At 52.7% G+C, this 8369-nt stretch overlaps 1 long non-coding RNA gene and 1 other non-coding gene across 2 annotated transcripts; one reads left to right on the forward strand and one right to left on the reverse strand.

Moving 5' to 3' along the window:
- Window positions 1–1037: 1037 nt before the first annotated feature.
- On the reverse strand, window positions 1038–1109 carry TRNAA-UGC (transfer RNA alanine (anticodon UGC)). The gene has a single exon. It is a non-coding gene; the product is annotated as a tRNA-Ala (tRNA).
- Window positions 1110–6174: 5065 nt separating this feature from the next.
- Window positions 6175–7659, forward strand: LOC132250304 (uncharacterized). The gene is made up of 2 exons (XR_009461983.1): window positions 6175–6639; window positions 7103–7659. It is a non-coding gene; the product is annotated as an uncharacterized LOC132250304 (long non-coding RNA).
- The last annotated feature ends 710 nt before the right edge of the window (window positions 7660–8369 follow it).

Below are 8369 nucleotides of genomic sequence, written 5' to 3' on the forward strand. Positions count from 1 at the left end.
CGCAGCCCCAACACCCGCCCGCGCCAGCTTCCCCGACCGCGTGGCGCGTTATGGCGGCTACAGTCGTATTTAAACGCTCTCAGCCCAGACGGGCGTCCACCGCACCCACTCGGCTGCCGGCCCGCGCAGCGCCTCCCAGCCAATGAACGCTGGCATGGAAAGATTAAGCTCCCGCCCCTTCTCTGGCCCCGCCCCTGTCCTGCCGGCCCGGGGGGCGTGGCTTGGCCGAAGGTGCGCCTGCGCCGTGCGCGGGACACGCAGTGCAGGAGCGGCCGTGCAGGAGCGCGGAGCTCCGCCCCAGGGGGCGTGGCCTAGGCGGGGTGCGCGGGACCCGCTGTGCGGGCGCGGAGGAGCGCGGAGCTCCGTCCCGGGGGCAGCGGCGGGGGAGGCGCAGCTCCGCTCCGGGCTCGGGCAGGGGCTCGAGATGCGCCCGGGGAGGCAGCGCGGAGCCGCCCGCCCGCCCACACGGCGCTGCACGTGCCCCGAGCCGGCATGCGGGAGCCCCGGGGCTGGGATTATGGTTGGAAATCTGTTTTGGGCCACCTCACAGCATGTCCCTGTTGCACCAGGGGACTCTCCTGGTCATCTCTGACCAGAGTCATAGTATCATAGTACTTGGGGGTGGAAGGGACCTAAGCAGCTCATCAGGTCTGACTCCCTCCCTCAGGCAGGAATGGGTGCCAGGATCATGTCACCCCAGCCAAATATCTACCCAGCCTCCTCTTGAAGAGGCCCAAGGTAGGAGAGCACCACCTCCCTTGGGAGCCCATTGCAGAGCCTGGCAGCCCGTAGTATGAAGTAACGTTTCCTGATGTCCAGCCTGAGCATTTTCTCTAACAATTGGAGGGTGTTATTCCTAGTAACCCTGGGTGGTGCCTGGGGGGAACAGAGCTTCCCCCAGTTCTCTCTGGTCCCCCCTGGGGAGTTTGTAAACTGCCACCAGATCCCCTCTCAGTCTTCTCTTGTGGAGGCTGAATAAATAGGTTGAGACCTTCTAACCTGTCTCTGTAGGGCCTGCCCTGCTGCCCCATGAAAAGTGGAGATGCTGGGGATTGAACCCAGGACCTCATACATGCAAAGCATGCGCTCTACCACTGAGCTACATCCCCTTTAGCAGCCTAAGACATCCCCTGGCTGTCCTGCCTTACTGAAGACACAGTTTGTCTGTGCCAGGCCATGAACTGGCAGCCCCCACAAATACTGTCCTAAGTATATGGGCTTGAATAAGGAACTGGGTTTTGGTCTGGGTTGACGACAGGAAATCCTCTTTGGACCACCCCACACCATGCCTCTGTGGCACTGGATACTATCCCACACCCCCCAACCAGAGTCTTGCCTGGCCCAAAGTGTAGTTTTTGCGTGCCAAGCTGCCAACTGCTAGCCCCCCATGCCCACTGTACTCAGTACATGGACCCGAATAAGAACCTGGTTTTGGACTGGGGTTATGGCTGGAAATACTGTTTGGGCCAGTTCCCCCATCCCCACTGTACCAAGTAGACAGGCTCAAGGAAGGAATTTCTCATGGGCTGGTATTAGAGATGGAAATCCTTCTTGGGCCACCCCACACCATGGCTCTATGGCACCGGGGGACTCTCCCGGACACCACTGACCAGTCTGGTCTGGACCAGAGCGTGGTTTCTTCATACCAGGCTGCCAACTAACAGCCCCCCATTCCCATGGTACTAAGTATACACGCTTGACTAAGGACCTGGCATTTGGGCTGAGATTACAGACTGAATTGATGACCAGTGTCTTGCCTGGCCCAGATGGTGTGGGGTGGCCCAAAATGGATTTCCAGCCATGATCCCAGCCATTACCACATTTGCCTGTCACTTTGGGGTGTGCTCATTTATTAGGGGTACATTTCTAGGGTCTTTGCAATTCTATCAGTGTGCTGCTTGTGTTACCTGTGTTTCTGTACGGAGCTGTATCTCTGCCTTCTGCAAGTCCTCACCTACAATGGAGCTATCTTGCAGGACTCCGTTTCAGTAGGGCTGGGTTCCTCCAGCCACTAAATCAGTCAAATGTGCGCGTGCGTGCGCGCGCACACACACACACACACACCAGCCACTAAATCAGTCAAACGCACACACACACGCACACACACACACTAACATGACACGCCTGACCCGGCCGGGTTGATCAGCATGTACAGGCTGACACCTTCATGTGCCAGGAATCAGTTCATTAAGGGAACACTACATTGCAGTCAGACACCAGCACTCAGTGAACAGAATCCCTCTGAATGCGGCTGGGTGTCCGGCTGACACCCTCACGGGCCAGCTTTCAGTTCATTAGGGCACGCCTGAGCCAAACTGGGCCAATCAGCCTATACAAGCTGATCCCCTTATGTGTCTCAAACTCAGCACGTCCCAATCTTTTGCCCAAACTGTCCTAGTAGTGCTAGCCTCTTGATGAGCGGACCCCACAGTATTTCTGGGCTTCACAGGGATCTTTGGCTTAGGTAAAAGAAGCGTTGCTGCAGAGCAAGTGGGGAAGGGAAGTAGAGAAGGAAAAATACACCTGGTTACCTCCAGTTTGACTATAAAAGTTATTTATTGTGAAGCATATCCAATTTATAATGGTACTAGTAGTAATAGACATGCAAGGGAAAACAAAACAATTACAATATTCCCCTGGTTTAATTGAGTATTTGGGGAAACTTAGCTGAAGCTTAACTAATACAATTTAGGTTCAGAAAGCTATGCGTAGAGACAAAAACAAAAAGAGAGAAAGAGAGAGCGAGAGCTGGGGTGTCACTGTTCCCAGGCACTCGGGTGATCTGATGACAAGCAAAGTTCCCAGCACGATCCTTGAAGGGAGAGGATCTGTTTCTGCCAGCTTCTTGGGAACAACAGCGGGTGATGTCAGAGAGATTTTTCTCTCTTGAAGCACCCTGTTTGCTGCTTTACAGCTTTCTTATCCCCTTAGTCCAGCCTCTTCAAAGCATTCTTTTAATTGTGTAAATCAAGAGGGTCCCAAGCCCTAAGTGACAGGGAAAATCCTATTATATAACAGTTTCAATTTAAATGAATGACCTTTCTCAGTGACCAGGGGTTATCTGGTTTGGAACGTCTCAAGAAATGGATTAACCACCAGGAAAAACATCAAGTTTTAAGGAAGAACCAGACATGTAGGAGCCAGCTTGAAATTATGGGGTTTTATTTTCTTTTTTTCCAGTCCTCTTCCTTTTACAACAAGGTGTCTATGAAACTGCATCTTGACATTTTCTCTTAACTTTTTAATCCTGAGCCATTTTGGTTGTGGCCAGCCTCAAGGCACTCATGCTTACAAAATCAAATGGAGATGCGCAGAACTGAGACCGGTTTTCCTGTAGATTGTCTGAAGAGGCTTCATCTTTTGTTAAGTGCACTGACGGCGTCTGTCTTGGGGCGGTGGATTGTTCTTGGTGCTGTGTATTGAGCTGGTCCCTGAGGGAATCATGATTAATTGGTAACTGGTAACAGCCGGGCCTGCAGTGATCCCAGGTCCCATGCCTCAAAACAGCCACAGTTGCACGAGCACCCATGTCACGAGTTTTGCCTGTCAGCAGCCAGAGGTGCAGGCCCCCGAGCCCAGAAGCCCTGCGCCGATCCCCTCGGCAGCTGGCAGACCTCGTGGCCGCAGCAGGGGCCACCATCGCTGCAGTTTTCAGCCCGCTGCACCTTAACACACACGGTCATCTATGTCACGAGTTTTGCCTGTCAGCAGCTCGAGGTGCAGTTCCCCCAAAACCCTGCACCAATCGTCTTGAAGCTTGGCAGGTTTCATGGCCTCGGCGAGGCTACCGCCCCTGCAGTTTTCACCCGGCTGTGGCGTAACACATACGCGTGACGTGAGTTTTGCTTTCAAGAATGTGGGGTGCAGTTCCCCCAAGCCCCTGCACCGATCTTCTTGAAACGTGGCAGGCTTCATGCTCTCAACAGGGGCTACCACCCCTGCAAGCTTCACCCAAATCAGGCAAAAAAACAACAAAGCTGTCGATATTTCACTGATTCCCCATTATACCCTATGGCCGGGTCTCCGAGGCGGCTCCGAAGCTTCCTACTCACACAGGCCGACTCGTGACTACAATGGACTGCAGAACCCAGATCTCCTCTAAGCAGGATTACCTCTATCGTCACATCCACAGCTGCCCCATTCAGGCCATGGAAAGCTGTCTGTGCACCAGGCATGGCAGGATCGGCGCTGGGACAGTTGGCTGTGCCGGCCTCAGAGAATGGGAGAGCTTTGCATCTCCCTGGGTGATTATAGGATCGTATTTCTGAAGACAGATGTACTTTTGGGGCATCCAGAAGCAAAGACACACATTTTAATGGGATGAAAAGTGGGTCAAACCTGTTTCAAAGGGAGCATAGAGAGAGTGTCTGATCTTCTGGGGAAGGGATGTTGACTGTCAGCACAAAGACTTCTTACATGAGCTCTGTACAATGGGAAACAGCAATGGAGAAGAGGTGGTGGGAGGTAGCCAGCAAAATCAGTGACATTTAGGAGGCAGCACTGCAGTACTTGGAGGTACCAAGTAGTTATTTCATCTCGGTGAGCAATTTTAATTCATTTTCAGCAAAATCTTAAAAACTTGAAGACCTGGACTTCTTCAGCTGTGCCATCACAAACCTGAAGAGTTACAGGGAAAGGATTTTTGAGCTGCTTCAGGAGATCACCTACCTAGATTGATTTGATCAGAAAGATAACGAGGCCCCCAACTCAGAAGATGAAGATGATGAGGGTGACTTCTGTAAACATGCAGTCATTAGTTATGCCATTCAGTCAGGATCTAAATACAAAATTGAGACTAAAGTGACTGTGGAAGTGCTGGAGCACAAATCAGCTACGTGTGTCAGGTGAAGGGCAGTATCACATACTGCTCCTATTGGGTAATGCGGGGGGGGCGGGCAATGCACTTGCAAAGAGAGTAGTCATGGATGCTGTGCACGGTTAAAGGAGAGCTGCGCTTTGGAAAACATGAGTACACATCTTTACACTGAGATATAACTATATAAAAGCAGTTATTTTATTGCTGGTACCAAAAGCTTTTTTTTTTCCGTACCCATCATCTCATATTCGATGCTGTGGCACATTCAGTTCTGTGTTTTCTCTTCCTATAGAAAGAGGAAAAAGTGGGATGTTACTTCTAGTCCTGTCTTTTTTTAAAGATTTCTGGAGAAGGTTTTGTAGCGGAATTGAGTCAGATTTCAGAAGCTCATTTAAGATGAGTTTACAAACAAGCCTTTGAGGTTTAAGCAAAGCTGTAAGGAATTAATTTACTTGCCTTTCAGAAGGGGATGAGGAGGATGAAGCAGATGAAGATGAAGCTGGTCCACCAGGAGAGTACAAAGAAGACGAAGATGAAGATGATGGAGGTTCAGATTTGGGGAGAGTGAAGAGGAGGAAGAAGCTGGCCTTTCATACCTGATGACGGACAAGATCCAGGCAGGACTTACCCTATTCTACTATAAGGCTCAGGATTTTCTTGACACTGTCTAGCTATAAATGTGTAATAAGTTAAACTTGTATAAGCAGAATCATGTAAATCCACTATCATACATGAGCAATAGAGTACTTTAGAGAGAGACCTTTTACGATCAAAAAAGTGCATTACAGTAGGGGAACCACCGCTGTTTGGTATTCTCCGTTATCTTGCTCAAAATGAAATGCTTCACGATTCATTACTTCACGGCCTTGTAGAATTAGTGTCATTCTGCACCAGATCACCACGTCCAATTTGGAGGAAAACATGGCCGAAACAAATCCACCTGCCCTATCAGGATGCTCACAAGTGCCTGGGGCGCTTCAGCCTTGAGAGCCATGCCCTCACCATGCAGATCTGCAGGCTGTCAGGTGTGGGGCTGGGGCTTCCAGGCAGGGGGGAGAGGGTGAGTATGGAGGAGCTAGGGCCTGAGGGTGCAGGGGGCTGATCAGGATGTGAGGGCTGAGGCAAAGGGGAGACAGGCTGGGAATCCAGGAGTGAGGGCTGGCCACTGAGGAAGAAGTCAGGGAGAGGCTGGAGCTGTGGCCCTGGGAGCGCCGTGGGTCTGGCCATGCAGGGGAGAGCTGGGGCGGGGAGCGGAGACTTGCCCTGGGTGGGAGCGCATTGCCCTTGCCCTGGGTGGGAGCACAGGACTTTGAGCTGCTGTTAGTGGAGGGAGGTGGGTGGGAAGCTGGATCCTGGCATTTTGGGGAAGGAGGAGGGATTGGACGCTCCTTTCACCCCACTTATCTCAGGGCCCTTTTCTTTCCTACCCGGGGGGCAGACAGCCCGTGTGATGTTTGCTGAGCTGACCTGCAGGGAGCCTGATGGACCCAGGGGATGGGAACGGGGCTGTGTCGGGTTCGCTGCTCTGGGAAGGAAGCGCATTAGAGCAGAGCAGGCGTGAGGACCAGGACTTGCAGGTTGTGCCCTGCTCTGGCTCTTCGAAAGGAGTGCTGTCCAGCATGCCATAGTGAGGGGCATGGTTTGGGGGGACTCCTGCGTCCTGTTTCTAGCTGAGGGAAGGAGGGAAGGGGTGGGAGGAAGGCTCTGTGGCTCAGGACTCCTGGCTTCTTTTGGGGATGTCTCTTCCCCAGAATGAACCCACAAATCATCTGTGCATTGAGTCAATCGATCCCTTGGGTGATGCTGTCAGCACGTACATGGAGGTGAGTGGAAGCAGCGCGGTGGGAGGTGTCCACTGCCCTGGTCAGAGGAGGCCGGGGTTGGGGGAATACTGGGCCCCTGGATCGGATTGAAGGGTGGATGGCGATACTGGGCTGGGGTGGCGTCATGGGTCCCATCTGTCAGGCAGAGGAAGGTAGTAATAGGTGCATGGGTCAGATCCCGGCTGGCATGGATGGGGTTCCCGTCAAGGGGCTGCAGGGAAGCAGAAGGGTTACTTGGCTGGGGGTGGGCCCGTGGGTCCCACGGGAGGGTTTGTATACTACAAGCAGTGCCCTCCTGCCAGGGTCCCCGTTGGGTCCCAGTCGTGCCCTTCACTGCCCAGCCCTGTCCTGGCAGTGGCTGATGGGGAAAACGTGGGATCTTTCCATTCTCCTTCAGTATGGAAATGGCCTCTGCTTTGCCTCCCACCCCACTCATGCTTTGCCTCCTGTCTCCTCTTCACAGCGGTGATCAACGTGAGCCATGATGCACGACTGATCCCGCAGACCAGCTGCCAGCTCTGGGTGGTGGAGGAGCAGTCCATCAGCCACATCAACGGCGACTTCGACTGCAAGCGGGAGGTGCTGGAGGCCTCGGGCCAGGTCAGCATTAACTGGCCCCGGGAGTGACCTTGCTGTGGGGAGGCTCCTCGAGGACCTGCCCATCCCCTCTCAGAGACCTGCCTCCACAGCTTCACGTGCACCCACACCCAGAGGACTCTGTAGAGGGGGCAGGGCCGCAGGCATGGTTGTGGTTGAACTTTGAAGATGTGTTTTGGGGGCCTAATGCAAGACATGTTATATTTTTAGAGCTGTTCTTCTACACCTGCTGCTTTCCCAGGAGAGAGAGACTTAATTTATATGAATGGTAGGGAGGGGGTTGTACTGGAACGGTCTGTTTTAGGCAGGAGTGAGGGCTGTCCTTGTCCCATTGCTGGGTTCCCTGCCCCCAGTCTGGAGAATGACTTGAGCCTTGTTTTGCTTCCACCCAAGAAGATTATATTAAAATATAATAAAGGAAAAGTGGCTCGTGGTGGGTTTTATTCTGAAGGGGTAGGAGTGGGGCTTCACAGTACTGGCAGGAGGGACACCCCTGAGATTGCAGTGGACAGACAGACTGGGCTGAGGCATGGGGATGGGCACGCAGGCACAAGCATATTCTCCCTGCCATGAACACACACACATACATGCAGGCACACGCACGCACAGACACATGCACACAGAGACAGAGATGGGTGTGCACTCTATTCACTCGCTCTGCACGTGGACACATTAACACGCTCTCCATGCCATGAACACAGATGCATGCACACGCACACACGTGGACAGACACATGCACACATGCAGGCAGGCATGCACTCTACACACTCACTCTCTGCAAATGGACACGCAAACACAAATACACTCTCCCTGCTATGAACACAGACACACATGCACAGACAGGCATGTACACATGCAGAGAGGAGCACACGCACAAACACACGTGCACACATACACACACACATGCACATATGCATGCACACATGCATGCAGGCACACACATGAACACATATGTACACATGCAGACTCATGAACAGACACACAGAGGTACATATGAATTGACACAGACATGCACATACACACATGCAGGAACACACACATGCACACAGATACATGCACACAGACATGCATATAGACACAGACATGCAAGAACACACGCATGCACAAACATGCACACAGATGTGTGCAGACAC

Source organism: Alligator mississippiensis, chromosome 1 (genome assembly GCF_030867095.1).
Source record: "Alligator mississippiensis isolate rAllMis1 chromosome 1, rAllMis1, whole genome shotgun sequence".
NCBI lineage: Eukaryota > Metazoa > Chordata > Crocodylia > Alligatoridae > Alligator > Alligator mississippiensis.